General features: G+C 45.2%; 2 long non-coding RNA genes across 3 annotated transcripts in view; one reads left to right on the forward strand and one right to left on the reverse strand.

The window, feature by feature from the left end:
* The window catches only part of LOC119563875, a 33,513-nt gene extending 17,988 nt beyond the window's left edge, over positions 1-15,525 (reverse strand). Inside the window, exons 1-2 of one of the 2 annotated variants that reach the window (XR_005222618.2) lie at positions 15,500-15,525; positions 3,028-3,106 (exon numbers count right to left, since the gene is read on the reverse strand). This is a non-coding gene — a long non-coding RNA (uncharacterized LOC119563875). Of the gene's footprint in view, positions 1-3,027; positions 3,107-5,209; positions 5,271-15,499 lie in introns of those variants that run through there. The other variant, XR_005222617.1, reaches the window with a different exon arrangement.
* On the forward strand, positions 13,991-25,652 carry LOC122464949. The gene is made up of 4 exons (XR_006289416.1): positions 13,991-14,106; positions 16,054-16,104; positions 21,992-22,126; positions 23,195-25,652. It is a non-coding gene; the product is annotated as an uncharacterized LOC122464949 (long non-coding RNA).
* The last annotated feature ends 1,941 nt before the right edge of the window (positions 25,653-27,593 follow it).

The following is a 27,593-nucleotide window of genomic DNA, read 5'->3' on the forward strand; positions in this document are numbered from 1 at the left end:
CTCTCTTCTGACCCCACTGCCCCCTCCCACCTACTCCCTATTCCCCCCAAGGCCACCACCTCACCTTACATGTGCGTCTCCTCCAGGGTCCAGGCACCTAATTTGTGGAGCCACGCCTGCATGGCTTCACTAATTAGGTGAGTGGCCACCCAGGTGCGCACCTTAGAGGGAACTATCTGCAGACCACAGTTTGAGAACCTCTGGTCTAGCTCTCACGGAGGCACACGCAACAAAACTAAGCCTCCTCCTTCGGCACCGGTGGAACCTACGAAACACCAGGCACTGAGCAGCGCAATAGTGCTACCTGCTGCACCAATACAACGTAGCAAGCCTGCGGTGCCAGCATTACTACCGCTGATTCCCAGCCAGAGCTTGCCTCTGCCACCAAGTCTTCCGGTGCCTCAACAGTTCAGTCAGGTGGACCTCCTCGTTTTCCTCCACTCCAGGGACTCTGCTTTTCAGCACCGATGGCACCCCAGCCAGACCGGGACCAAGCCTGACAGCTACGCCCGCTGGTTCAGCCCCTCCTCTCTCCAGCGATGAGAAGGAAGTGGAGACAGCAATGTACACCCCATGCTATTCCTAACCCAAACCTGGACCCTCAGGCACTAAACACCCGTCAATATGAGGGACTGGCAAGCTCCACAATGGGTGCCACCCCCATGGCACTCCCACCCAACTGGACATACTGGGACCCATGGGCATTATACAGGGCACAGAACATCAGACCCCTCAATCCTGCTAGAGCCGGAAGTACAACAGCTCCTCCATTTAGGTGCCATGAAACCTGTGCCAGTTCAGCACAGGGGCAGAGGGTTCTATACCCACTATTTCCTCACCCAGAAGAAATCAGGCAGATAGAGGCCCATTCTCGACTTGCAAAAACCGAACAAGTTTGTACAAACACAATGCTTCAAGATGGTGACTCTTCAACTATAATTCCAGCATTGGAGAAAGGAGATTGGCTCTCGGCCCTCGATGCTTACTTTCATGTTATGATCCACCCAGCACACAGACGATCCCTACGATTCACTCTAGGCAACCTCCATTACCAGTACAAAGTGCTCTGCTTTGGCCTCTCCAGCGCCCCGAGAGTGTTTTCCAAGATTCTTGCTGTTGCAGTAGCATACCTTCACAGACAGGGTGTCATCATCTTTACCTACCTAGACGACTGCCTTCTAAAAGCACCAACACACCAGGCAGCAGTCAACTCCCCTCCAACCACTATAACTGTTTACAGACCTAGGGTTACAAATCAACCATCAAAAATGCACTCAGACACTGATCCAACAGTTGGAGTTCATAGGGGCACACCTTGACTGCCGCACAGCAACAGCACGCCTACCACAGCAATGCTTCCTGACCTTAACAAACCTAATTGCAATTGTCAGACACAGCCCACAGATGTACGCCAGAACGTGCCTACAACTCCTTGGGCACATGGCTGCTACAACGTTTGTCATGAAACATGCCAGGCTCCACACGAGATGCCTGCAGGCCTGGGACCGCACTGTATACGTTCCGCACAGACACTCCATCAACAGACCTCTTACAATGCCCAACAGGGTAAAGGACGTGCTCCTATGGTGGACACAACATATAAATGGTTGCTCAGGTGTCCCCTTTCAGCAAAAACCCGCAATGGTAACACTCACCACAGACACCTCTCTGGTGGGATGGGGAACACACTTGGGAGACAATACCATTCAAAGTCACTGGTCTCCAGAGGAATCCGATCTCCACATAAATCTACTGGAGCTAAGAGCGATCCGAAACACCGGCCAACACTTTCTCCCCCTAATCCGTGACAGGACTGAACAGATTCTTACGGACAACTTGGCGACTATGTTTTATGTAAATCACCAAGGAGGGTCCCGATCTTATCCCCTCTGTGCAGAAGCAGTCTGCCTCTGGCACTGGTGAATCTCCCACAACATACACCTCATAGCATCTTACCTGCCCGGATGGCAGAATGCAACAGCAGATGACCTAAGCAGGAACTTTTCACAAACCCACGAGTGGGCAATGGATCCCGGAATAATAACAACTATATTCAGACAATGGGGATTCTCCTCAATAGATCTCTTTGCAATGAAACACAAAAGTGCCCGCAATACTGTTCACGAGCCGGATTGGGCCACAACTCTCTGGGAGACGCGTTTCTTATGAACTGGGAGGCACCACTAATGTATGCCTTTCCCCCAGTCCCTCTATTGTACCGTGTCCTACAAAAGATCAAGCAAGACAAGTCCGGAGTCAGCCTTATTGCACCAACATGGCCTAGATAAACATGATTTCCGTACCTGAAACAGATGTCTGTGAGACCACTGCAAACCCTTCCCCTTGTGCCTAATCTATTGACACAGGACACAGGTCGCCTTTGTCACCCCAACATCTCGGTACTCCATCTCAAGGCCTGGCTGATCCATGGCTGATGGGACTGGAGGCCCACTGTTCTAAGCAAGTAAAAGACATACTACTGAACGGTCAACAACTGACCGCACAAAAGACATACACCCACAAGTGGAAACAATTCTGTATCTGATGCCAGAACAAGCACATTACTCCACAGTCAGCCCTGCTACCTATATTCCTAACTATATACTGACCCCCCCAAAAATCGGGCCTATCTACTAGCTCACTGAGAGTACATCTAACAGCCATCACCACCTTCCACTCTAAGGTGGACGGAGTAACCCTCTTTGCTCACCCACTGACTAAACGCTTTCTCAGGGGCATAAAGAACATTACGGGACCCAACCCACATGTGGGATCTCAATCTTGCTCTCCATGCCCTCATGGGCAAGCCCTTTTAACCACTAGCGATGTGTTCACTGTTGCATCTATCCATGAAGGTTGCTTTTCTCGTGGCCATCACATCAGCAAGATGAATGGGAGAGCTGGGTGCCCTAATGGCACACCCACCTTATACCATATTCCTCAAAGACAAAGTAATCCTACGACCACCTCCCAAGTTCATACCCAAGGTTGCCTCCCCTTTCCACCTCAATCAGCCCATTTACTTACCTGTATTTTTCCCCAAACCCCATGCTGACAGCAGGGAGGCCTCCCTCCATACACTGGACGCCCGCAGAGCGCTAGCGTTCTATTCAGAAAGAATAAAAATGTTTAGAAAATCTTCTAGACTGTTCGTATCCACAACAGAACGCGCTCAGGATCAAACGATCTCCAAGCAGCGGCTATCTAAATGGACATCTACATGTATCCAGTTATGTTACCAAAATTATAATATGGAAGCTCCTTCTGGATTTGGCATTCACTCCACTAGGACGCTATCCACATTGTAGCATTTCTCATTAGTATGCCCATTACGGACATTTGTAAAGCAGCTACCTGGGCATCAGCCCATACTTTTACCAAACATTATGCATTAGAACAACAATCAGGTGCAGACATGCAGTTTGGACTATTGGTCCTCTCCACTGTACATAAATCAACTCCGAAGCCCCTACCCTCCACTGAGGGGCACTGCTCTACAGACACCTAAAGTGAAGCATCCACAGGGACACTCCGCAAAGAAGAAGAGAAGGTTACTTAGGTTGTGCAGTAACTGAGGTTCTTCAAGATGGTTGTCCCTGTGGGTACTCCACTACCCACTCCTTCCCCTCTACTTCAGAGTTTCACCTCGATCTTCTGGGGTAGAGAAGGAACTGGGGGACAGTTGGCTGCACACGCAGGGTAGCTGCTCGGAGTGGCCAACTGGGGCATTGCTACTACAAACCTCCAATTAGAAGCGCAGGGCGCCGAGACATCTAAAGTGGAGCACTGACAGAGACAACCATCTCGAAGAACCTCAGTTACTGCACAAGGTGAGTAACCTTCTCTTCTCAGCCAAAGCCAGGATGGAGTGAGGTGCCCTCATTTTGACTGATAGCCAAAACTGAGCCCATCAGCCTGGAAGTCTGGCCTCAGACTATCTACAATGGAACTGAGAATCAGACCTCTATCTATGCCAGTATAGGACGACGAGGATCATCAAACCTTTCTCTCTTAAGCTTTGCCCAGGGTCTTCTACCACTGGGACTGCTGGAAAGGCTTACAGGTGCCTCCTGCCCCCGTGAATGAAGAAGGCATCCCTCTGCAGCACAATGCTTTCTCAGAGCCATGAACAGACAACCAATAGCATTATATTCAGGTGAGCGGCCAGTTTTAGTCTGCTGGCTGTGAGCTCTGGCACCTGTCAGATTTGACAGCACAGTGATCGCGCGGGGTGGTGGGCAGATGCATTCACTCTGTCTCAGCTGACAGCTTCACTCAGTTCAGATTTTGCCCCATCATGGTTGTGGGGTGGTTGCCACAAATGGTAGCCTCCCTAGTGACCAAAGGAAGCACAGTTGTATGGAGGTGTTTTTCAGTAGTTGCACTTCCAAAGTGAATTAAGCTAAACCAAATTCAGGCCACTGTAATTCTGAATGCGAGTGTCCACACAGGGGTTCAATGCAGTTTTACTAATCAACTTTAATATCTTTAGTTAATTTGGATTAAATTTCCTGGCTGTTCCCATGTAGACAATCTCTAAGTAAATTAGATAACTTATTCACTGTTGTTATGATATTACAAGAGCCAAAGTACCCAGAGGATATATTCCAAGGCAGCATTCATGGCATACTTGAGGAACACCTGTCACTGAGCTTTGTATTGCTGCCACATGGAACTCCAGTCATGTTTTCACTCAGAACTACTGTATTTAGGAGCCAGGGCAGATGCCCAGTTTGGGAGGACAGGCTATAATTAGTACCTGTTTGATCCTTTTGCAGGGGATTATTACTGCTACCTCCTGAGTGTGTGGCTATACAGAGGCAGTTATCTAGGGCAAAAAGATTACTTGCCTATAACTGCAGTTTTCAATATATATATATATGTGTTTAGGTATATTATAGGTGGCACTGGCAGTGCTGCTTATTAAAGTTGTCCAACATTTACCATGATAAGACCCTGTTTTCAGTTGCTTATAATTTTGCCACACTTCAACCATTTGAACGAAATGTTCCATGCCAGACCTCTGCCTCAGGCTAAATTTTGTTTGTTTCAGACATGAATGCTTTCCCCCTTGCTTTTATGCACTTGCTCTATAGATGGCGCTCTAAGAGTTGAATTATTATATTTTCCTGAGTAGCACTGCATAGCTGCCACATCATGGCTAAAAGCGTTTACAAGCAAAATATGGGAAAAGGGTTCACCAACTTACGAATGTAGTCTTACGTTCTTATGTGCCATCTCGCTGAGAGACTGATCTACAATTCCATCCTCTCTGTGGGGAGAGATAGCATTCACTGTGAATAGCCACTGAAAAGAGCATGCAAAATGCTACCTCCATCTGTAATGGAAATTAAGTATAAGATTGTTCTCATAAATAAAGGTTTCACTCAGTGGCAATGACTCACAGGCCATCAGGATACCTTGCTCACAGCAGGGAGAAAGAATGGGCATGAAAAAAAATAAAATTATTATACACTATAATAGCAAAAATAGATACTGTGATTTTAAAAAAATCAGTCCTCCACTGTTGGTTCATTCACGTCGTGAGGGAGTTTATACTGAAGCCAACCACCTGTGACAATCTGGTCCTTGTAGCTGAAACAGGCAAGAGGTTCTCTGTCCCTGAGGCAAAAATGACCAAAGAAACCCCACAAAAGAGCCATTCCAGTATGCTGCATGTTGATGGCAAATGTAAAACTGGTACCTAGAACATTCAAACATTGCGCAAAATAGCTAATGCGGTCCTCCTCATGAAGCAGTTGGAAAGCCTGAACATTGATAAGTGCGCTGGCCAGGATGTGGTGAAAAGAAAATTGAAGACCATACATTTTCGTTCTCAGGCCATCCCAGTGAGTTACTCCAGCAATAGGTAGCCATTGTACTTTCACCCAATTCCCAATGGGCATCGCAGGGTTGGTGGGTGATTAGCATCTGATTCCATACCGGCTGTGAGCATCTTACCATCTTTGCAGTTTATGGTCCCACCACCACCAAAGCCAATTGGGCAGCTGCAGATACTTTTTGCCAGCAACTGTAGTCAAGTCCTTAATGATATTCTGAGAAGAGATGTCATCATGATCCTGGGTGACTTCAGTGTGCAGGTAGGAAAGGATAATGACAACAGAGCAAGTCCTCTCAGGAAGTTTGGTATTGGGCAGAAGTACAGGAATAGGCAGCAGTTGCTGGAATTTGCAGCTGACAATGACATGGTGATCACTGATTCACTCTTTCACCACCCAACGATTCACAAGCAGATGGTTTCACCAGGGCTGTTATTGATTGTGCCCTGGTTAACAATCATTGGCGATCAATGGTCAGGGATGTAAGAGTTTGCGGAGATGCTGAACTTGCCACTGACCACCAGCTTCTGCTGACAAAAGTGTACCTCTGACTTTGAAGACAGACAATTAATGGGCCAAAATTACAGTGATTCAACCAAAGGCTCTTATTACAGCCAACCTATCAGGTGGCTTGCTGTTCTGGACTGCTTACGGCCATTGAATCATTAGTGACTGAAGTCACTCCCTCTATCTTCTGCTGAGGAATGGTGGTATTTCAAGTGATCAGTGCGGACCACTGCCAGCTCAGTGCTGAGGCCTTAGCCCTTCAAGTGTCATCCATGATTCAGTGAAGAGGTGCTCACAGCTAACAAAAAAGCCGGTCTACAATTAGAGTATTCAAAGACATGTTTGTCATGAGCAAAAGCAAAGGCTGAATGAGTTTGATTTCAGAACATCATCAAGTAATTGCGTAAGAAAGATAAGAATTTCTGGTGGTCGACACAGGCAGCCAATTTAGACTTGGCTTCCATCGGGCACAGTCTCTGTACCTTTTATTCAACTTCGCGGTGTTTGTAGGGACAGGTGGTTGCATTGATGGGAAGATCATTTCAAGAGACTCCTCAATTGTTGCTTGCCCACAGTTCCTCTTCCATTTGAAAAGGTCAGGAAATTCTGGTAGAGCCACTTTCCTTCAGCTTAAGGACTGCAATCTGCATTTCTTCCTGGTTGAAGTCTGGGAAGGCGCCAGAGGTTGTAACACTTGCTGCACTCAAGTGAGAGTATTGTATCATGGTTGCACAGGATCTTCCAGACCATCTGGCATACTAATACCATCCTCAATGACTGGAAGAAGGTTATTCAGCCTCTGTTCAAAAAGGGCAATAAGGCTGAATGTATCGACTATAGAGGTATTACGCTATTGTCAGTCCCAGGGAAAGTCCTTGCTTCCGTGTTAAATTCTCTTATAAACAAAGCACTTCATGGCAAAGGCCAGGATACTGAGTGTGGCTTCAGACCTGGTTGTTCCACTATTGACCAGATCATCACCTTTAGATAGCTTTTCAAGAAGATGGCCGACTTCAATAAGACCTGCTCACCATTTTTGAAAGACTTCTATCAGGTTTTTGATTCAGGGCATTGAGCAAGGTTGTTGGAGCCGATGAGGTGACGCAGCAGCCCTGGGAAGATAGTGTCGAGGTTAGAAGAGCTCTATCATGGAACAGAAAGCTGTGTTCGAGTCAATGGCAGATACATGGCATGGTTTCCCACCTCCTCAGGAGTGTCTCAAGGTTGTGTTCTGTTACCATCATGGTTCAATATCAGCATTGATTGGTTGATGGATAAGCTCGAAGCTGCGAGCTGAACACTATTCTGCTTCAAGATCTTGAATATGCCAATGACATCGCCTTGTTGGCTCAGTTCGGTGAATAGCTGCAGCTGATGGCTGATCTGGTTGGGCAAGAAGTAGTGCATGTTGGTCGAGATATTTGTCCAGATAAAACTAAATCCTTGGCCATTACCTTCAAGCAGCCTCCACCTCCAGATTACATCCAGCTCAGTATTAACCTGTCGGGATGGAACACTGAGCTGGTGGCCGCTGTCAGATATTTGGGCAGCATCATAGACGGTGCTGGAAGATGCTTGAAAGATGTGTCCACACGAATAGCAATAGCTGCTGCCATGTTTCAGGCCCTTCAGCAGCCTCTGTGGGGATGTCATGACATCAAGCTTTCTACAAAGCTGTGGCTCTATAGACCCACAGTTATGCCAACTCTATCATATGGAGGTGAAATGTGGAAGCTAGGGAAAGCTGAAGAATACCGGATTGACATTTTCAGTTCTCGTCATCTTCGTCAGCTGCTTCATATCAAGTGACTGGATGAGATCGGAAATGAGGATATTTGAAGCTGAACTCCACAATCTCCTCCTTTCGCACTGGTTCAGTTTCTGCGATTTTCTTGGTAAGGACATATAAGAATGGAAGACCAAAAAATTTCAAAGCATGTTTGTCAAGGAATACCGCCACACAGCTGGCAATCACATGGATGTCAAAAGCTTCAGTGACACGACAAGATTACCAGTGTTGGACATAAACTGACTATGCAACCAGACCACCTTAAGCATCATGCCAGAGATCCATCTAGGTGGCACTCTGTGTGCAAGGAGGCCACTTCCCTTTGGGATTTGTAATGATAATGATGAATTTGAAATCATGAAACAAAAAGCTGTCCTCTTGCTCTCAGCTACTGATTTTTACTGACGCAGTCCTGCTTGTATTCCTACAGAACTATATATGTATTCTCTGTTTAATCATATTCAGCATACACATTGCATGGAAATTGTGACTTTTCAAAGATTAACTAGGTTCTTCTGTGTTAAACATTTTCTTGAATATATTTGTCCCTTTGGGTGGTCATGTGGTTAAACTATGGAACTGGGATGTAGGAGATCTGGGTTCTACCCTGCCATGGGCTTTTTGTGTAACCTTGGTCAAGTCACTTCACCTCTTTGAGGCCTTTTTTACACACAAACTTGCACTGGTTAAACTAATCGTGTATTTTTAAACTGTGGTTTACTTAAAACCAGTGCAAGTTTCTTATTTTGGCTTATTGAGTGCTTATTTCAGTTTTAAAAAACACCATTCATTAAACTGGTGCAACATTGTGCATAGCCCAGGTCGGAGCCACAATTCCTACATGCCTCACAGAAGTCTTGTGTAGCTACATTAGTTATAACACTCACACCACCAAAAGAAAATGTTTTTATTTTGTTCAACATATTCCATTGGGCCCACAGTGAAAAAAATTCAAAAAGATTTTTTTTTTTTACATCTTGTGTTTTTTGTTTGTGGAGTTTGGACACCCAGGTTCCCCCCACCCCCTTTTCAGTTGAAAAAGGTGGGTTTTTTTTAACTAAGACACAAAATTTTTATTCTCACTGAAACTAAATACATTTTTTTTCAGAAATTTCAAAATTTTTAATTTCAACTGTTTTGCAAAATCAATTAATATATATATTTTTAAAGTACCCAAGTGAATGCTTTTGGAGAAAGTTTTCATTTTAGTCAAAAAGGCATTGCCCGTTTGAAAAATATTGACCCGCTCTATAAATTAGTTAATGTTTGTGAAGTGCTTTGAACTCCTCAGATGGAAGGGGCTACTTAAGTGTAAATTTATTATATTTTATTTAAAAATTATCTAAATATAGTCATTCTCGATATATTTTTGTATGAAATTTCCTATCTTTTTAAAGAAAAAAGATGGAAAAGAAAACATGTAAAAGTGCTTCATTCTCCAGGACTTTAATGCTTTCTAACCCTATGTCTTTCTTGTCTATTTAGGCTGTAAGCAGTTTGAGGCAGAACTGTCTCTCACTATATATTTGTACATGTTTGTGCCTAGCTCAATGCACCCTGCTTTTGGTTGTTGCTTCTAGTACTCCTTTACTACAAGTAATTAAAAACGACATGTGTGGACCTTCCTCTGGCATGGATCCTACTGCAGAATCCTGGCCGCAGACTGGAAAGCTCTTCAGGACCAGGGAATGCCATTTGTCTTGTGTTGCATATGGTGCCAAACACTTTGGAGCCAAATGTGTAATAATAACACTTGATTTTAGATACTAACCAAATTTTTAACAATTTTTATGTACCAAAGCTTAAAAGTAAGTGTTGGCCTTTGTTTTACAGGCCAGAGTTTTGATTAAATATGTAGAAAAACCTCACAGTCTGTAAAGAAATATTACCTTTGTATTTCTTTAAAGATACCATCTCAAAGATTTATTACAGCTTTTTTCCATGCTGTAAAGCACTATCTGGAGTAATTAAATCTGTCAATAGAAATTTTTTATTGAAACGTTATCTTTATTGCCATATAGCATTTACATTGTGAGGTGCTTTGTCGTGTGCTATCAATCCTAGGCAAATATGTATTTTTATATCCAGATAAGAAAATATGTTTCTTAAATAATGCAGCAGTATCTCTCCGTGATCTCTTATTTTAGGCTCAAATTTACTTCTGCTTTTGGAAAATGAGTGGTTCATTTCCCCCTGGATACACACATGTAACTCCCTTTTGATATCAATAGATATTAAGAACATGTATCTGGTCATAGTGTTTAAGGTCAGAAGCCTACCCTGTTTTTAACCCTCTCTTAAAATGAAAAATCATGAGAATGAAGTAACAGAAAGTGTTACATATGCTAAAGCAGTGGTTCTCAACCAGGCATACGTATACCCTGGGGGTACGCAGAGGTCTTCCAGGGGTACATCCACTCATCAAGATATTTGTCTAGTTTTACAACAGGCTACATAAAAAGCACTAGGGAAGTCCATACAAACTAAAATTTCACACAGACAATGACTTGTTTATACTGCTCTGTGTACTATACACTGAAATGGAAGTACAATATTTATATTCCAATTGATTTATTTTATAATTCTATGGTAAAAATGAGAAAGTGAGCCATTTTTCAGTAACAGTGGCTGTGACACCTGCATTTTTTTGTCTGATTTTGGAAGCAAGTAGTTTTTAAGTGAGGTGGAACTTGAGGCTATGCAAGACCAATCAGATTCCTGAAAGGAGTACTGTAGTCTGGAAATGTTGAGAGCCTCTGTGCTAAAGAATATGGGATGGACATACTGGTCAAGATTTTCAAAACTGGGTGCCTAACCACAGTCTCTAAATCTGTGGTCTCCAACCTTTTTATGCCCAAGATCACTTTTTGAATTTAAGGACAACCCAGGATCTGCCCTGCCCATTCCCCAAAGCCCCGCCCCACTCACTCCATCCCCCCCTTTCTCTGTTGCTCGGTCTCCCCCACCCTCACTCACTTTCACTGAGCTGTGGTAAGGGGTTGGGGATCAGGACGGGGTGCAGGATGTGGGCTGGGGCCAAGGGGTTTGCAGTGTGGGAGGGAGCTCCAGGCTGAGCTTGACGCAGGGGGTTGGGATGAAGGAGGGGGTGCAGGGTGTGGGCTCTTGGAGGGAGTTTGGGTGCAGAAGTGGGCTCCGGGCTAGGGCAGAGTGTTGAGGTGCTGGCTCTGGGAGGGGATATGGGCTGGGGCAGGGGGTTGGAGTGCAGGAGGGGCTACGGGGTGCTGGCTCTGAGAGAGGGGTCAGGGCTGGGGCAGGGGGTTGGGGTGCAGGAGGGGATATGCGATGCTGGCTCTGGGAGGGGGCTGAGAGCTGGGGGTTGGGGTGTGGCCTCCCGCCGGGTGGCACTTAGCTCGGGCGGCTCCTGGTCAGCGGTGCAGCGAACCTAAGGCAGGCTCCCTGTCTTCCCTGGCCCCATGCCACTCTGGAAGGGGCCAACATACTCCTGTGGCTCCTGAGGGATGGGGGGGACACGTGGCTCCACGTGCTGCCCCTCTCTGCAGGCACCGCCCCCGCAGCTCCCACTGGTCACAGTTCCCCGTTCCTGGCCAATGGGAGCTGTGGAGGTGGTGCTTGCAGGCAGGAGCAGCTAGGGGTGAAAGTAACTTAAAGGACTTACCGGTACGCCAGAGTCCTGAGCAGGGGGCATGGCCTCAACTGGAAGAGGCAGGGCCTTTAAATACCCTGGCCCTTTAAATCAAGATTTAAAGGCCCAGGGGCTCCGGCTGCGGCTGGGAGCCCCAGGGCCTTTAAATCACCCCCAGAGCTGCCAGCTGCAGAGACAGCTGGGAGCCCCGCAACTCAGGGGCGATTTAAAGGGCTCGGGACTCCGGCTGCTGCTACCACAGCGGAGCTCCAGGCCCTTTAATCGCTGATGGAGCCCTGCCACTGCTACCCTGGGGCTCCGGCAGCAGGGCTCAGGCGGTGCTTTAAAGGGCCTGGGGCTCTGGCCACTGCAGGGAGCCCTGAGCCCTTTAAATCACCAGCCTGGGGAAGCCGGTCCGGTCCGGCACGGCGTACCGGCTCTTGCCAGTACGCCGTACCTGACTGGGCCGGCTTACTTTCACCTCTGGGAGCAGTGCACGGAGACTCCTGCCCCCCCCCCCCGCACCCCCCAGGGCCACAGGGGTGTGCTGGCTGCTTCTTGGAGCAGCATGGGGCCGGGGCAGGCAGAGAGCCTGCCTTAGCCCTGCTGCACTGCCGGAGATCACAATTGACTGGGAGAGTCTCTAGGATCAACCAGTCAATCGCAATCGACTGGTTGGTGACCACTGCTCTAAATCCATAAATCCGTGACATATTTTGTTTTTTACTTTTGTGACGATTGCAAGATCTTTGAGTCAGTGACTATGTACTCTTTATTTGTACTGTGATACATCTGTGACACAGCCATTGGTGTCAACTGGCTAAGGGTTCATTCTTTACAAACTCCTGTCTCAGACTTGAGAAACTCATTTTCACTTTCATTACAGCTAATACACCATTTATCCATAAAGGGTAGCATCTGAGGTCTCTTCTGAAAGCTTGTAATTTGCCAGTACTCATAATCCCTGAAAGATTGTGCTTATGGGTAATATTTAAGGAATAATGTACCTATATTGAAAATCGTGCCCTCATGGTCTTGGAGTAAAAGTGAGTCACTAGGGAATCATGTCTCTGTGATGGCCCATTCAAGCAGGAGGGAGTTGTCACTCCTCCCTGGCTAGCCAATCCCATAATGTATTGCTCAATTGTCCATCTTTGCACTAACCTGGAAAAGTCCATGGAAAACCTGTCAAACTATGAACATCAATACCACTTGGAAGTGAAAAGGATGATAGGACAGCTAGGTGAGCCCCCTGCATGTGAATAAAGATTTAGGATATCACAATGTGGAGAAAGACACTCTGGATCCATTCACTCAGGAGGTACCATGATGAGTGGGGGTGCTTCATGAAAGACTGGGTCCTAGCTCCTTGGGGCCAGCAAGCACCGCAAAAGCCTGGACTTTAGGGTGAGACTCTACTAGATGGGAAAAGTAACTATTAATAAGTGTAGGCCCTAGTTTGCATTTTATGATTTTGTTTTATATGTAAGCATTTGTTTCCATCACTCACGCTTGTTTCTATTTGAATCTCTTCGTTCTTTAGTAAATTTCCTCTTGTTTTACGACAATAGAACCCAAGTGCTGTGTGTGATATGGGAGGGGTGGTCTAAGGTAAAACTGCTAAACTGGGGTACACTCCTCCTTTGGGAATGGAGGATCTGGGATTTCTGTGGGCATCCAGTGATCAGGGGCTGGATACCACAGGGGGACACTTTAAAGGCACCTGGTGACTGGGGTGCATCTATTGTTATCCTGCAGGGCAAAAGCAGGGCTGGCATAGCCCCGAGGAGAGTTCTTGAGTGGCTAGCAGGCTGGTTGTGTTAGGGAGATACACCCAGCTGGCACAGACTCCTTTGCACTGGAGTCATATGGAGACAGGTGGGTCACAGCCCCGAGAAGCATCACAGCATCTCACAGACTTTTGGGTACTGTAATATAATAAAAGTATATGGGCTTATCTTCAAAGATGCTGATCACCCACAACTCCAGTTGAAGTCAGGGTTGCTCAACACCTTTGAAAATGAAATGAATAATGAATAATGTCAATGCTTTTTTTCTGAAGGAAGCAATTTAACTTATGAGGCAGGCAAATATCATGATGCAGTAGACTGTTTGGATGTTGTGTGCATGTGTAGTAGGCTGGTCACCCCGCTCCAGCCCTGGAAGGGTTAAAAGCAGCCCTACAGAGGGCAGCGGCTGGGTAAAAGGGATTAGGAGCAGCTGGGGAAGCTGACTGTGTAGCTGACCATAGCTGTCGCCAGCTCAATCAGCGCCCAGGTGGCCCTGATAAGAGGGCTGTGGGCCAGAAGCTGAAGGAGTCTCACACTAGCTCTGGAGTGGGAAGGACCTAGCTACCTGGGAACCAGGTACCTGAAGCGGAGCAGTGCTGGGGAAGGGCAAAGGGAGCTTGGGAGCTCCAGCCTGGTAAAACTGTAGGCTGCAGGCCTTGTCAAAGGCCCAAAAAGGTACTGGGGCTGCAGAGGGGCAGCCCGGGGATAGGCAAAGGCAGCAGGTCCTACCCCCCTTGCCAATGATGAGTGGTCATTACAGACTGCAGTATGCCCCAGTGAGTGGGGGCTAGATGATGACTGGCAGTAGCCACTGAGGCAAGGTGGGTTTAGAGGGTTGAGGGTTCCCCTGGGAGGGGAGACCCAGAGCGTGTGGGTCCTGCTGGGGCAGAACCTTGAGGTAAAGGGCACCGGGGGTCTAGGAGAGACATGGGGGCCTGAGGCAGGTGAGACACCAGCCTGCAGAGGGCGCTCCATACACTGGAAAAGAGCCAATTCACAGGACAGCCAGCAGGAGGTGCCACACTGGTGAGTCTTGCCCTGCTACAGTATGAATGAAACATCTGACAGGGATGTGTTACCAAAATATTCCCATCTCCTAGCTACAGATAGTTTCCGTGTGTAAGATATACATTTATTAATTAAAACATCTGCTTAGTAAACATTAAGGGGGAAAGCATGATCCAACAGAGCCAGTGCGGTAAACTGGAGGCAAAGGGCACAGAACTAATGAAATCAATGTTAATTCAAATTATTATGGTCGTAGTAATCATTGGCCTCTGTGCTATACAGAACATAAGGCAAGATACAGGAACTTCAAAGAACTTTACAATGGCATGGCCTGATCCAAAGCCCAAATAATCCAATGGGAATCTTTCCACTGGCTTAAATGGCCTTTGGATCACTAAGATTCCATTTCTCCAGACACTTTCACACACCCTTAACTTTGTGCAGATGAGTAATTTCAGTGGGACTGCCCACATGCCTGAAGTTAGGCACATACATAAGTCCATTCAGGATTGGGGTTGGGGGTCAAAGGGCCTGATTTTACACCACTAAAGTCAATGGGCTTTTACCATTGAGTTTTACAGGTGCAGGACCAAACCCTAACTTACAAGCTTATTACACTGTTGGGTGGATCCTATTTCTAGTTAGCATTATTTATGTTTCATTATCACTCCTGTAAAGAACGGCATTATCCCATAAAGTCCATTTAAAATGGAAAGAAGTCTCCTGAAGGTTCAGGTCTCACTCGGGGTTCTTTCAACCCAAAGCTCTTGGTAACTTTTACTCTGTGCGAGGTGGTGTCAGGAAATAAATCCGGGCAGACACGGCCGTCTGACCGATAGATGGCTGGCACAAACAGGACAACACGAGTGCTTTCACTTAAAGCTAAACTTTACTTAGTCTCAAGCACTTAGACACATGTCTGCAACAGGTTAGTAAAACGCCCCCAACCCTTGATAATTACCAAAGCTGAATGTGGCTCTCGAGTGGCACAGCGGCAGCCCGTCTGCTAGTGGGGAACACAAGATGCATCCAGAGGCAGAGTCCAGTCCTGAAGAGTCCCCCTACCTCAGACTTTCCCCCCTTATTTATACATTAGTAATAGAATGACGTCCCTTAAAGAAAACTTGTTAAGCAAGCAGTTCCAACGGGTAAGCAAGAGGCTCCTTCTGATTATCGATTAACCAGGTGTGGGTTTTTCCAGAGTTTGCAGCCTTGAGGCCCCAGTAGACATTCCTGGGACACATACATGCATCTTAGAAGAGCAGGATCAGCAACCTCAACACAATTCTTATCAGGAAGGACGGGGGTCAAGCTGCCCTTTCTGTGGCACCCAAACCTCCCCCTCCTCCCCTCCCCTCCTGCCTTGGTTAAGCTTGTTGACTTGGCTGCTTTTAGCAATAAGCCATAGTGGTTTCAGGCACTTTACTGGCTTGCCAAAGTCTCCCTGTACACAGGGAGGTGATGATTCATTCCATCCATTATTGAGTGCTTGTAGCATATTTTTATCTATGGTAGGTTTGTACTGCTGCAGCCATCATGAGGTGATGCTTTCTCATCTGGCAACAGGTATGATTCGTAACAATATTATCAATAATTAAATCCTAACAATTGCAATAATCTTTACAAGTATGATCCTTACGTTTCTTTCATTGTACAGCGTACCAACAATAAAACCAAAGGGATTTTTTTAAATTTTAAATATCTTATTTTTATGCAATAGCATTCTTTTTTCCAAAATGCGCTCTTAATACATGACCAGAGGATATGTGAGTGGGTCCCTTTTTCGCTATGATTGTGCCAGCAGTCTGGCAATCTGTGGTGTCTTTATTAGTTACTGAATGTTGGGAAATAGTGGGAATGTATTTTTCCATAGGAATTCTTTCCAAATTGGAATGCATGTTGTGATGCGAAAATTTTGGCAAATTTTTCCTCCAATCATCTGTTATAATATCTATTTGTCATTCTTGTACCAATGTATGCATAATATAGAATATGCTTTGCTTCTTCTAATTAAGAAGAGAGCTTTGGGATATCTCTTGGATTCTTGACCTTTTTGTACCATTAGAAAACATTCTGCAGATCTAGCAGGAGCTGTCTCAAGGGTTGCAACTGTTTGTGCGAAAATAGGTAGTGTATAATTTGCAAATATTTATAAAATTCTGTTCTTGGTAATTGAAACTGCTGTTAATTGCTCATGATTTCAATCCAGACAGCTGGTTTGTTTTTCTGCAGAGCTCCCACAGGATGGGAGGCATTACTCAGTGCCTCAAACCCCAACAGGCTTTGCTTCTTTGCATCATTTTATTGTGTATATGCCACATTTCTAACCATACTTGATTGAGTAATGAAGGAGGCTGTGGTTTGTTCCATGTATTAGAAAGGGGAGCAGCAGGTATCTGAAGTATCCTAAGCCTTTGACTTTGAGAATTTACCAGCGGATAGAGGCACTGGGAGTTGCATGGAGCTTGAATAAGAAGAGAGGACAGAGAAGAGCCTGCATGAGCTCAGCCTTATGCTAAGTAACGTGGAAGTGGTAGTTGGAAGGATGAATGTCATGAAACATCTTGAACAGTGATTGGAGTTTAATTGAATTACAAATTAGAATCAGGCCAAGTCCCCAAAAGGCAAGACAATGTTACATTGTTGCAAAGCAAATTTTGTCAAAAATGATGCACGGCTGAACTAATCACACTGGCAAATTGAAATGGGTGGAAAGGACACAGAAAGGAAAATGACAGGGAAGCTGGCAAATATTCTTCCAAGGATAAACGTATTAGAAAAGAGAGAGAATTAGTTTGGGTGACCAGGAAAATACAAGGGGCTACAAAAGAGAGCATACCAAATCCCTATAAATCAATAGGGTAATCAACAGGAGTTATATAATTACAAGCATGTAAGAAGCTGAAGAAGAACATAGCAAAGGACAAACAAAAAAGGATTTTACATAAATATAAAAGGAGCAGGAGGTCAGTAAGAGACAATAGTGCCCTTGAGAGGGATTTGATGACAGACTGATGAGGCAGATATTGCTGGAGAACTAAATGATTAATTTAAGGAGAGTGAATGAAAAGATAAGTTTCTTGAGAATAGAAAAAGCAAAAGTAATTGAAACTAATGGTGATGCTGAAAAGATAAAAAGAAATTCAGAGCATCTAAAATCATGACCTTCAGCTAGAAATATGAAAGTTCTGGTGGATGAAATATCGAAGTCTGTAGTGTGGCACTTTAACTCTGTCCTAGGAACATGGGGGCAAGATCCTCAGCTGGTGTAAATCAGACTAGCTTCACTGAAGACACTGATTTATGCCATCTGACGATCAGGCCCATGAGAGATAACTAGACTGGAGGGAAGCAAATATGTGACTATCATATTTAATAGGAAGAACTTGGAAACTATTGATCTATTCCTCTAATTTCCATACTGCAGTTTCACTTCTGGTCCCCATCCTGTGGTCAAGAGTTGTTGGTCAGGGAAAAGGCAGGACAGCCGTCGGTCAGTCTCAGATGGAAAAAGTCCATATGACTTTAAGTAGACGGTAGTCATAGTTAATCAGCTGGACTGAGCTATCTGAGGCCCAAATAAACAGCTTCATTCTTGTTTAGTCAATGAGAATGAATCGGAGTGAAGCAGTTTATCTGGGTTTCCAGTTGACTTTTGATACAATACCATATAAAAGATTAATGCATAAGCTTAGCAAATACCTTCACTCAGTTAGATAAACAGCTAGCTATGTAAGAGAAGCTGGCTGTGGGTGCTAAATGGTTACAAAACAAGCAGGAGGTAGGTGATCTACTGCAGGGATTAGTAATGGACACGCTCGTGCTCAGTCTACATATCAGTGACCGAGAAGGCAAAACCATCAGGGCCTGATCCAAAGCCCATTGAAGTCAAGGGAAAGACTCCCATTGACTTTAATGGGCTTTGGATCAGGGCCTGGATGTGCAATCATTCAGATGACTCCAAGACCCCAGTGTAGCAAGGTTCTTAAGCACCTGCCTGACTTCAAATATTTAATGTAAGTAATCTCATTGACTTCAGTTGATGACTAGGTTTTAAATTAGACAGGCACTTAAGTACCTTGCAGAACCAGGCCTAAATGAGAGGGGTGATCAATACCAAAAGAGGAAGGAGGCTAAATCTAGAGCAGGGGTGGGCAAACTACAGCCCAAACTGCATCTGGCCCTACAGACATTTTAATCCGGCCCTCAAGCTACGGCCAGGAGCAGGGTCCGGGGTTTGTCCCGCTCTGGTGCTCCAGTCGGGCAGTGGGGTCAGGGTCTTGCCCCGCTCCATGAGGCTCCTGGAAGCAGCAGCATGTTCTCCCTCCAGCTCCTACACATAGGGGCAGCCAAGGGGCTCCACATGCTGCCCCCTGCCCCAGGTGCCACCCCCGCAGCTCCCTTTGGCTGGGAACCATGGCCAATGGGAGCTGCAGGGGCAGCGCCTGCAGACAGGACAGTGTACAGAGCTGCTTGGCTGCGCCTCCACGTAGGAGCCAGAGGGGGGACATACTGCTGCTTCTGGGAGCTGCTAGAGGTAAGCACTGCCCGAAGCCTGCACCCCTGACCCCCTCCCATGCCCCAACCCCCTGCCTCAGCCCTGATCCCTCTCCTGCCCTCTGAACCTCATGGTCCCAGCCCGGAGCACCCTCCTGCACCCCAAACCCTCATCCCCAGCGCCCACAATCCCAGCCAGAACCCTCACACACACACACCCCTGCACCACAACCCCCTGCCCCAGCCTGGAGCCCCTTCCCACACACTGAACTCCTCATTTCTGGACCCATCACAGAGCCGCTCCCCCAGGGGGAGCCCTCACCCCCTCCCACACCCCAACCCCCAGTTTTGTGACCATTCATGGCCTGCCATACAATTTCCATACCCAGATGTGGCCCTTGGGCCAAAAAGTTTGCCCACCCCTGATCTGTAGAGACCTGGAAAAAACAAGGACATTGACATATAAGTGGCTTATTATTTAATGAAAACAAGTAGAAAATAATGAGAGGAATGAAAATGCAGCGTTCTTCCTTTTTGATAGCAGAGGTAAAAACAGTTTATTTAGACCGTTATTATTAATATCCACATGTTATTTCATATTTAATACACTGAAAAGGGGTGAGATGTTTTAGTTTAATTTTAAAAATAGCTGTGCACATCTATTGCAGGAACCACCAATTATTTTAACTTTATTTATTTATTTGGGTGGATTAATTTTGTAGCCAGCCACTCTGTTAATTCCCTGTAGGATAAGGGAGGACAGAATCCAGAGAAAAGAGACAAATATATTGTCAGTTGTATGCATGTCATTTAATTGACCATCCCTCATATACTGTCATCCCCAATTCCAACATTACCTTTCATAGCAAGTGCTAATGATTGCACAGCCACAGAAAATATCCAAAGAAATAGAGTAACCCTGATAGGCCCCTCCAGCCAAAATGAAACTCCCTGTAAGATCTCCATTAATTAAAATCTCTACAGCTGGATTCCCTTAATTGTAGGAAATGAACACAATCCCTATAGTTAACTCTTCATTCAAAGGCTTTCTTCCTGCATCTACAGAGATAAGCAGCAGTTGTTTGGCATCTAACTTGACTGATGCATGATGTTGCTAACTCTTCTTTAAAATGATCTGCTGCTCAGGGTCCATCAATAAACCCAGTTTGATCTCTCTTTGAAAATCGCCTAATCAGCCTATCACATCTAAAGTCTAAATCTTGGCTTTTAGGTTAATATCAGTATTCACGAAAGCAAGTCACCATCTTGTGTCTTACTGTCTTTATCCCTGAGGCCAAGCCTACACTAAGTTTTGCCAACACATGTTACATCAGCATAAAGCTGCCGCAGTTAGTACCTCACCTGTGCGTGTGCATACTTGGCTCCTTGTGTCAGCGCTGCACATGCTCACCAGGAGTGCTTGTGTCGATGCCCAGTGCAGTGCACAACCTAACACCATCCAGCTCAACATCCAGGAAGTTTTGGCAATGCAAGGTGGAGCAGAAACAAATCACACAACGGTGACTGGGAATGAGGGATCAACTTTGCAGAGTGCCCTTGTCTCCAACCCACAATGTCATCCATATCCCATAATTTTCACACCTTCTTTAAAAATCCCACAAACCCAGTGTGGTCCTTCATGGGCCAGGGACAAGCCAGTGCTTCCCACAGCACATCCAGTTTGTGGCCAGATCTCACCATTTCTTCCTCCACAACAGCTCTAAAGTCCAGCCTTTTCTCCTGGTCACAACATTCAAAGTCTGGTCTGGTCCTCCACCATCTGGATTACTGCATCCTCTCCCTCTCTAGCCTCCCTGCCATCCATCTTGCCCCTCCTCCCACCCCCACCTGTGATACATTGCAAGTGCTATAATCTTCTCTGACTTTCACACACAACATGTCACCTCCCTCCACTGGCTTCCCTTTCTGCACTGCATTAAATCCCAGTCGTTGTCCTGCTTACTCCTCCTCTCCCACTCAGCCCTCCTCATCCTGGTCCCTCACTTCTGGGCAACTCAAATTGGCAGACCCAAGGAAGGCAGATATGAAAAAGAGGAGCTATGGGCAAAACCTGCCTGAATCCCATGCAGAAAGGACACATTTCTTTTTTTTCCAGCCTGTCAGTCTCAAAAGAAGATTCTCTGGATCAGACCCAGAGCTACTGAGGCTGATTTTACTCCTCAGTTGGTCTTTCCTACCACAGTGAGTGAACAGCTCCCCCCTCAGGGGCAGCCTCTAATCAAAAAAGTGAATTGCAGGACTATGGATGGGAAGATTTCCCCCCAAGTGCCCTATGGATACAGCCACACTTTCTGACGCTGTTGTATTGATTGAGGGACCCATCACCAGGGTGCCCCTAAAGGTTCTCAAATAAGTATTTCTAGCTATAGACAGAGGAGGTGAGATTTTAACCCAGGCAGATACAACTCAACCTGAAAAGAGAAACTAAAGAGATCTAGTTGGACTATATTCAGGGAGCCTTGGAGGAGGGATGAGCAGGGTATCAGGATGCTACAATACTACAGTCATCGATGCCCCACAAAGCAAAGGAAAAAAAGAGTAGAGTTCCATGATTCCTTCCTCTTCCTCTCCTTGAACCAAATTCCCAAGAGATTTAAGAAGGAGAAAAAGCTCATAAAGCCCTAGGGAATCCAGGAAAAACTCTTCAAAGCCAAACAAAAATCTTCCTCTGCAGAGAAGGAAGAACTTTCTGAGTCAGAACAAGGGGAGGGCGACCAATACACTCCTTCCCCATGGCGGTCATAAACCATGGTCTGAGTTACTCTGCAGGGTTGTGAGGGAGGGGCAATGTCAAAAAGTCTCCTCCTTTACCAGCCAGGGTTTTCCCTTGGGCTCACTAGGCTATTCCAAAGCATCTAAATATGTTTATGTACCTCTCTTTAATGAAATGGAAAGAGACAGTTTTCCTCACCTGCTCACTTCGGTTCTTTTTCAGGACATACCCACCAAACTGAACAGGCTGTTTCCTTCATGCTACCTCAGTGTACATTCAGTTACTGTGCTGTGTAGCAGGGAGACATCACAGAAAGACCACTCTGAGGAAAATTCCAGAAGAAAATATGAAAACCAGGTAGATTGAAAAATGTACACTCAAACACTACAGAGAGGTTGTGATAGTGAGCTTGCTTGATGAGATGAACTTGCTCAAGGTCTGCTTCACACCCCAGATCTTGCCAGCCAACTAATTTTACTACCACCCCCACACAAGGTTTTTTGTGTGTGTGTGGACGGGGATTGAGTCAGTGGGAACTCAAGCTATAACGTGGTAACTCTGTTGTGAAGACACGCTATTAAAGAGAGAGCTTATTCACACCATACCCAGAGGCCTTTGCCATTAGTGTTAAACAGCTCTTAAATGTACCACAAATATGTTATGCTGCTAGGAAAAAAAAAAACTGGTGTGGTGGAACACTAGCTGTGGCATTTATCTGAACTTCAGCAGAGGTAACAATGAGGTTCAGAAGCAGATCAATTGTTGCTCCAGTAGACGTGACTGATCTGTGTATGCATCAGGGAGTGAACTTAACCCTTTTGGTCCCATATGAAGAGCTAGTTGGAGGCTTCCTGGATGCCAAAATAGTGACAATAGCTTGTTATCTGTTACTACTAAGCAGTAACGTGGATGTTCAGGTAACTTGCCTGGCCTCACATGAAGAGGAATTTGGGAAGCACCACCTGGAGAGAGATCCCCTGGTAAGATGGCTTCACTGGACCTGAGGTCCAGGAGGCAGTGTGGGTGCACAAGGCCATTGTGAAGATAACATTGATACTTAACTCTTATGGGCTTGGTCCCCTGAGAGCTGCGTTCACCTTAAGGGAGCCACAGCTTTTGAAGAGCAAACTCCCTGTTCATTCTGCTGGGGAACAAATACCCCTCTCCATGAGGGATGGATCCTTTGGAAACTGAGTCTTGCCCTACCATGTAATAAACAAAGATTCTGATTTCTGACCCTACCCGTCCCGTTGGGGGTGGCTAGCGCTGCAGACACATGGACTGCAAATGCGTGTGGCCTCCATCTAGGGAGTTATGGGGGGAGACCTTGTACACCTACATGGAGGTCAGTCCCAGTCTAGCCACTGTGTGTGTGAAGAAATGCTAATTTCTCTCATATCCATTCCTTCCCCAACTCTCTCACAGATTTCCCTTGTTTCCTCCTGGCTACGCTCAGAAATTCATTCTTTTCCCCACATCCCCACCCTGCCTCCACAAATCACCTGCTTCTAGACAGATGACAGACACATCCTTTCAAGCCTCCTTGAGATGGTTCCTGACTCATGTGGAGACAGAAGGCCTCAGAACTGTGAACCTTCCTGGAGTCAGAGGAGGAGCAGCAGAGAATAACTGGCACTGAGGTTGCCTGCTTTTCCACTGGGGCTCTCTCAGTAGCCAGTAGAGGGAGATGTTTCTCTCTCGAGTGAACAACCTGTGTTTGCTTCAGTTGCTACTAAGACAAAAGGCCCTTTTGGAGACACAGCCGCAGGCAGTAAACACATCTGCCCCTTGACCCTTTCCTGAAAATGGTCATTGGACAAATGTCCAGTTTCCCATTGGTCTAGTCTAGACCTGGTAAGAGAGAGGATACAATGTGCTGGGAGAGTGTAGGATGGTGGATGACTGTCCTTATGTCCAGCACAGGACCCCAAATTCTTCTTGTTACTCCTGCATACCGAAGGCATAATAATAGGTACTTGGCCCAGGAGGAGAGCTGCCTCTTGCTCAGTTATATATCTTTCCCTCATGCACATCTTCGCCACTCCCCTTTTTTGCTGCCGTAGGATCTGGCCTATAACTCACCAGCTTACACATCCTGTTGTACTCATATAATGAATTAATGAAAAAAAACTACATGGAATGTGGACCTGCTGAGCTGACTCTCTTCAAAAAAAAAAAAAAAAAAAAAGCCCATTCAGGGAGAGAAAATATATACAGGATACTATCAAAAATTCTTCAGATTTCTCTTACTGTTGCTCTGTATTTATTTCACTGAAGAATGTGATTATCCACTACATACAAACTACTGTTTTTGCTTCTCACGTGAGATGTGGCCACATTGTGCAGTGCAACAAAGAAAGTACAAGGCACCTGTGTAACTGCATAGGTGTCTTCTATGCGCATTGGGAAATACAGCCAGCAGATACCATAATAATGTCCCAACATTAGAAAAAAACAATTTTTTGGCAAATTGTGACTGATTTATAGGAGTAACAAATCTATATTTAGTTTGTAGTTTTTAAAAATAGTTTCCTTGTGAATCATATCCAGTGTTGCCCCCTTTTTGAAGTCCCTGGTTCCCAGGAAGGAACTCCCAGCTACTGTGGAAGAACTCTCAGGTCCACTATCCCTTCTGCAAACAGTTTTCAGCACCACAAGAATTGCAAATGTTGGGTATTGTAACTAAGCCTGGCACCCCTGAGGTTATATGGTGCTCTCTGGGCCAGATCTGGTACCTCATGAAGTCATTCCATCAGGCTCCCTGTCCACACACTGGTCTTCAGAAGGATGGCCTGGTGGCTAGAGCATTAGCCTGTGACTCAGGAGAGCTGGATTCAATTCTCTGCTTCCACAGACTTCCTGTATGATCTTGGGCAGGTCACTTAAGGTAAAATTTTCAAAAGCACCTACCTGACTAAGGAGCCTAACTCCCTTAAGTAGACAGCTGCTTCTTTGTAGCACCATTTGGTGGAGGATTGCAGTCCCTGTTGCTCTCGAGCAATAATTCAGTTACCCCCTGGTCCTTAGCCTCCTCCAATGTGAGAGTTCACTTTCCTTCTCTCTGGGAACCCGATAGTTCATAAATCCAGTATAAACCACCATATCTAATTCCAGGAATCTTAAATAAAAGCAGGGTTTATTTGGCAGGAGGGCAGAAAATAAAGAGAGCATTGAAAGGCATGTGAAGCAGAATTTAGGCCCTGATTCAGCAAAGCTCTCAAACACATGCTTTGCTGGATGGATTTAAGCAAATGCTTTGCTCAATCAGTGCCATAAGCATCTAGATAAATCCTTAAAATAAGTCCAGCTAAACCAGCTCTAGCCTTAAGTGCATAGACTAATGTATAAACAAGATGAAAACCTTTCAGATTGGAATGTCCTTGTTCTGACTCACAGCACCATGCTGTCGGTCAGCTCAGTTTTCCAGCTACTCTCTCACATAGTTTATCTGTCAAGGTATGTCATGTCCCAGTATTTCCCACATCCATCTTGTCTTTGATCTGGAAATGAAGTGTTTACCCACTTTAATACCTTATAGTTGTCCTTTTAAATCCCTGCTCAACAAGGACCTGATCCTGCCTGGTGCAGACCATTCTTGTCCTGATCTAGCGAAGCACTTAAACATCGACTTTGGTGGTTCACGGGCACGTGCTTAAATTTAAACATGTGCTAGACTGGGGGCAAAATGTTCAACAGCTGGTCAAGTTGAGCCCTGCTACTATAGGTTTGTGTCAGTTCCCAAGCACAGTTATTTTTGTATATAATGCAAGTGTTTCTCTCATTGTTTTATGTTAGATTTTAGTTTATTCTCCTGGTTCGGTTTATAAGATTTAAATCCCATAAAAGTTCCTTCCCACATGCACACATAATTTAGCCAAAGACATTTGATCTAAAGGAGTATAACCAGCAGGTGGCTTTGTCAATAAATTCTCATTAACATCATTTTGAGAGGATGTTTCATGCACATTGAGATTGTTATAAACATCCCTTACTAGACCCAAATGACAACTTATTTTATACTAAATATTAAACTGTCTATAGCAATGTATATAGCATTTTGTACAAGCCTTTTCTCAATATTTTGTTTTAATCTAAAATGTGAACCACTACTTATTTTGGATGAGGATATGTGACATTCCCTAGGGTGTAATCTGAACTGCTGTGTTCCCTTAGCTCTCCAGCTGGTGAACAGCAAACCTCTCCAGGCTCTGCTCGCTCACTCAGCCACCAGCATGTAAAGCCACTCCCAGCTGAGTACGTGAATGCTATACCCAGCTATCCATGAATTATATATAGGGTGACACCCACATATCCCTCAGTCCCAGCCTTGACCCCCAGAAAGTGCATCTTGTATCGTTCAGTAGCTCACTGGAGTGTACAAGCTCATAAGTAGTCTGTCATTCCAGCAATGGATAATGAATACTCACCAGCCCTTTTGGCCTGAGTAGAGAGTTCCCAAACACTTCAATCAAATAAACCGGTTTAGATAAAACAATAAAGCAAGTTTATTAACTACAGAAAGATAGATTTTAAGTGATTATAAATGACAAGGCATAAAAGTCAGAATTGGTTACAAAAGAAATAAAAAAAGAAAACCACACGCTAATTCCTAAATTTTACCAAGCTAAACAAGATTTGAAGCAAACCTCATTCTCACCACACCAGATGCTGCAAGCAATTCTCAGTTCACAGTTCTTCATTCACACTCTGGATTTCCACTCAGCCTGGAACCACTCTGCTTAGTTCAGTGCTCTTCAGTTATACATTGATGTTATGAGCAGAGAGATATAAGGTGGAGAGGAGAGGGTCCTGTGGAGGTCACTGTCTTTTATTTTTATACCCACCTCCTCTCTTTGAGGATTGCCTCCCCACCAGGATAAAGATAAACAGTCCACTGTGTACATGAGAGTCACACCATACCTGGTAGGAAATGTAAATTTCTTGCTTATACTTCCCCGTTGCTGAAGAATAGCTGTTTAAGTAAGTGATAGCCCACTTGGCTTTGTTGAAACCCGTCTGGGGTTGCCAGTGTGACTTTGTCTCTGAAAAACTAGTTTGTGGGCATTACCCAGAACTACAACATAATTCAGTGACAGTCATATAGCAAAATTTCGTAATTTTACATGCATTGATGTTACACACATCTTAATAGGACAATAATGTTCAGCAGCTTATGAGTTATCAGTGATACCTTACAAGGCATGCTTTGTACCAAACATATCATAACCATATGAAAGTGGTGAACATGTGGTACAGGGTGTCACAGGATAGAGAATTTTTTTGTTACACATCTTAAAATATAACATATGCATATGTATTTAATTATATGATCAGTTAGTAGACAGCAGTCAAAGTGATTAGTTTGTTGTAGTGTCTAACAATAACAGTAAAGTCCTGTTTTTCCATTGAGTAAGCATAGCCGTCAGTCTGTTCACATACTGGCCAACCCTCCTTCATCATCCTTCACATTATTATAGTTGATAGTAGGTTTGCCACTGACTTCAATGAGGTAGACTTGGGCCATTTACCCTGAATCTCCCAAGTTATTATCGGACCAGTTATTATGTACAATATGATGACTTTGAGTCTGATCCTGTTCCCATTAAAATCAGTGGCAAAACACTGATGGACTTCAACTGGAATTTGCTTGGCCTCATTGGGCCAATTCTTGCTCCGCTATTATTGGAATTCATCAGATGGCACTTTAGAAGTAGTCTTAGAGTTTTGTTTAACTGAAGATATAGGCCATTAGATCTTGGAGAAATGCTTGTTGTTAGGTGTGATGCAGTTCTTCCTAGAAGCTAAGCATATCACCAGTAAACAT

This window comes from Chelonia mydas, chromosome 1 (assembly GCF_015237465.2).
Source record: "Chelonia mydas isolate rCheMyd1 chromosome 1, rCheMyd1.pri.v2, whole genome shotgun sequence".
NCBI lineage: Eukaryota > Metazoa > Chordata > Testudines > Cheloniidae > Chelonia > Chelonia mydas.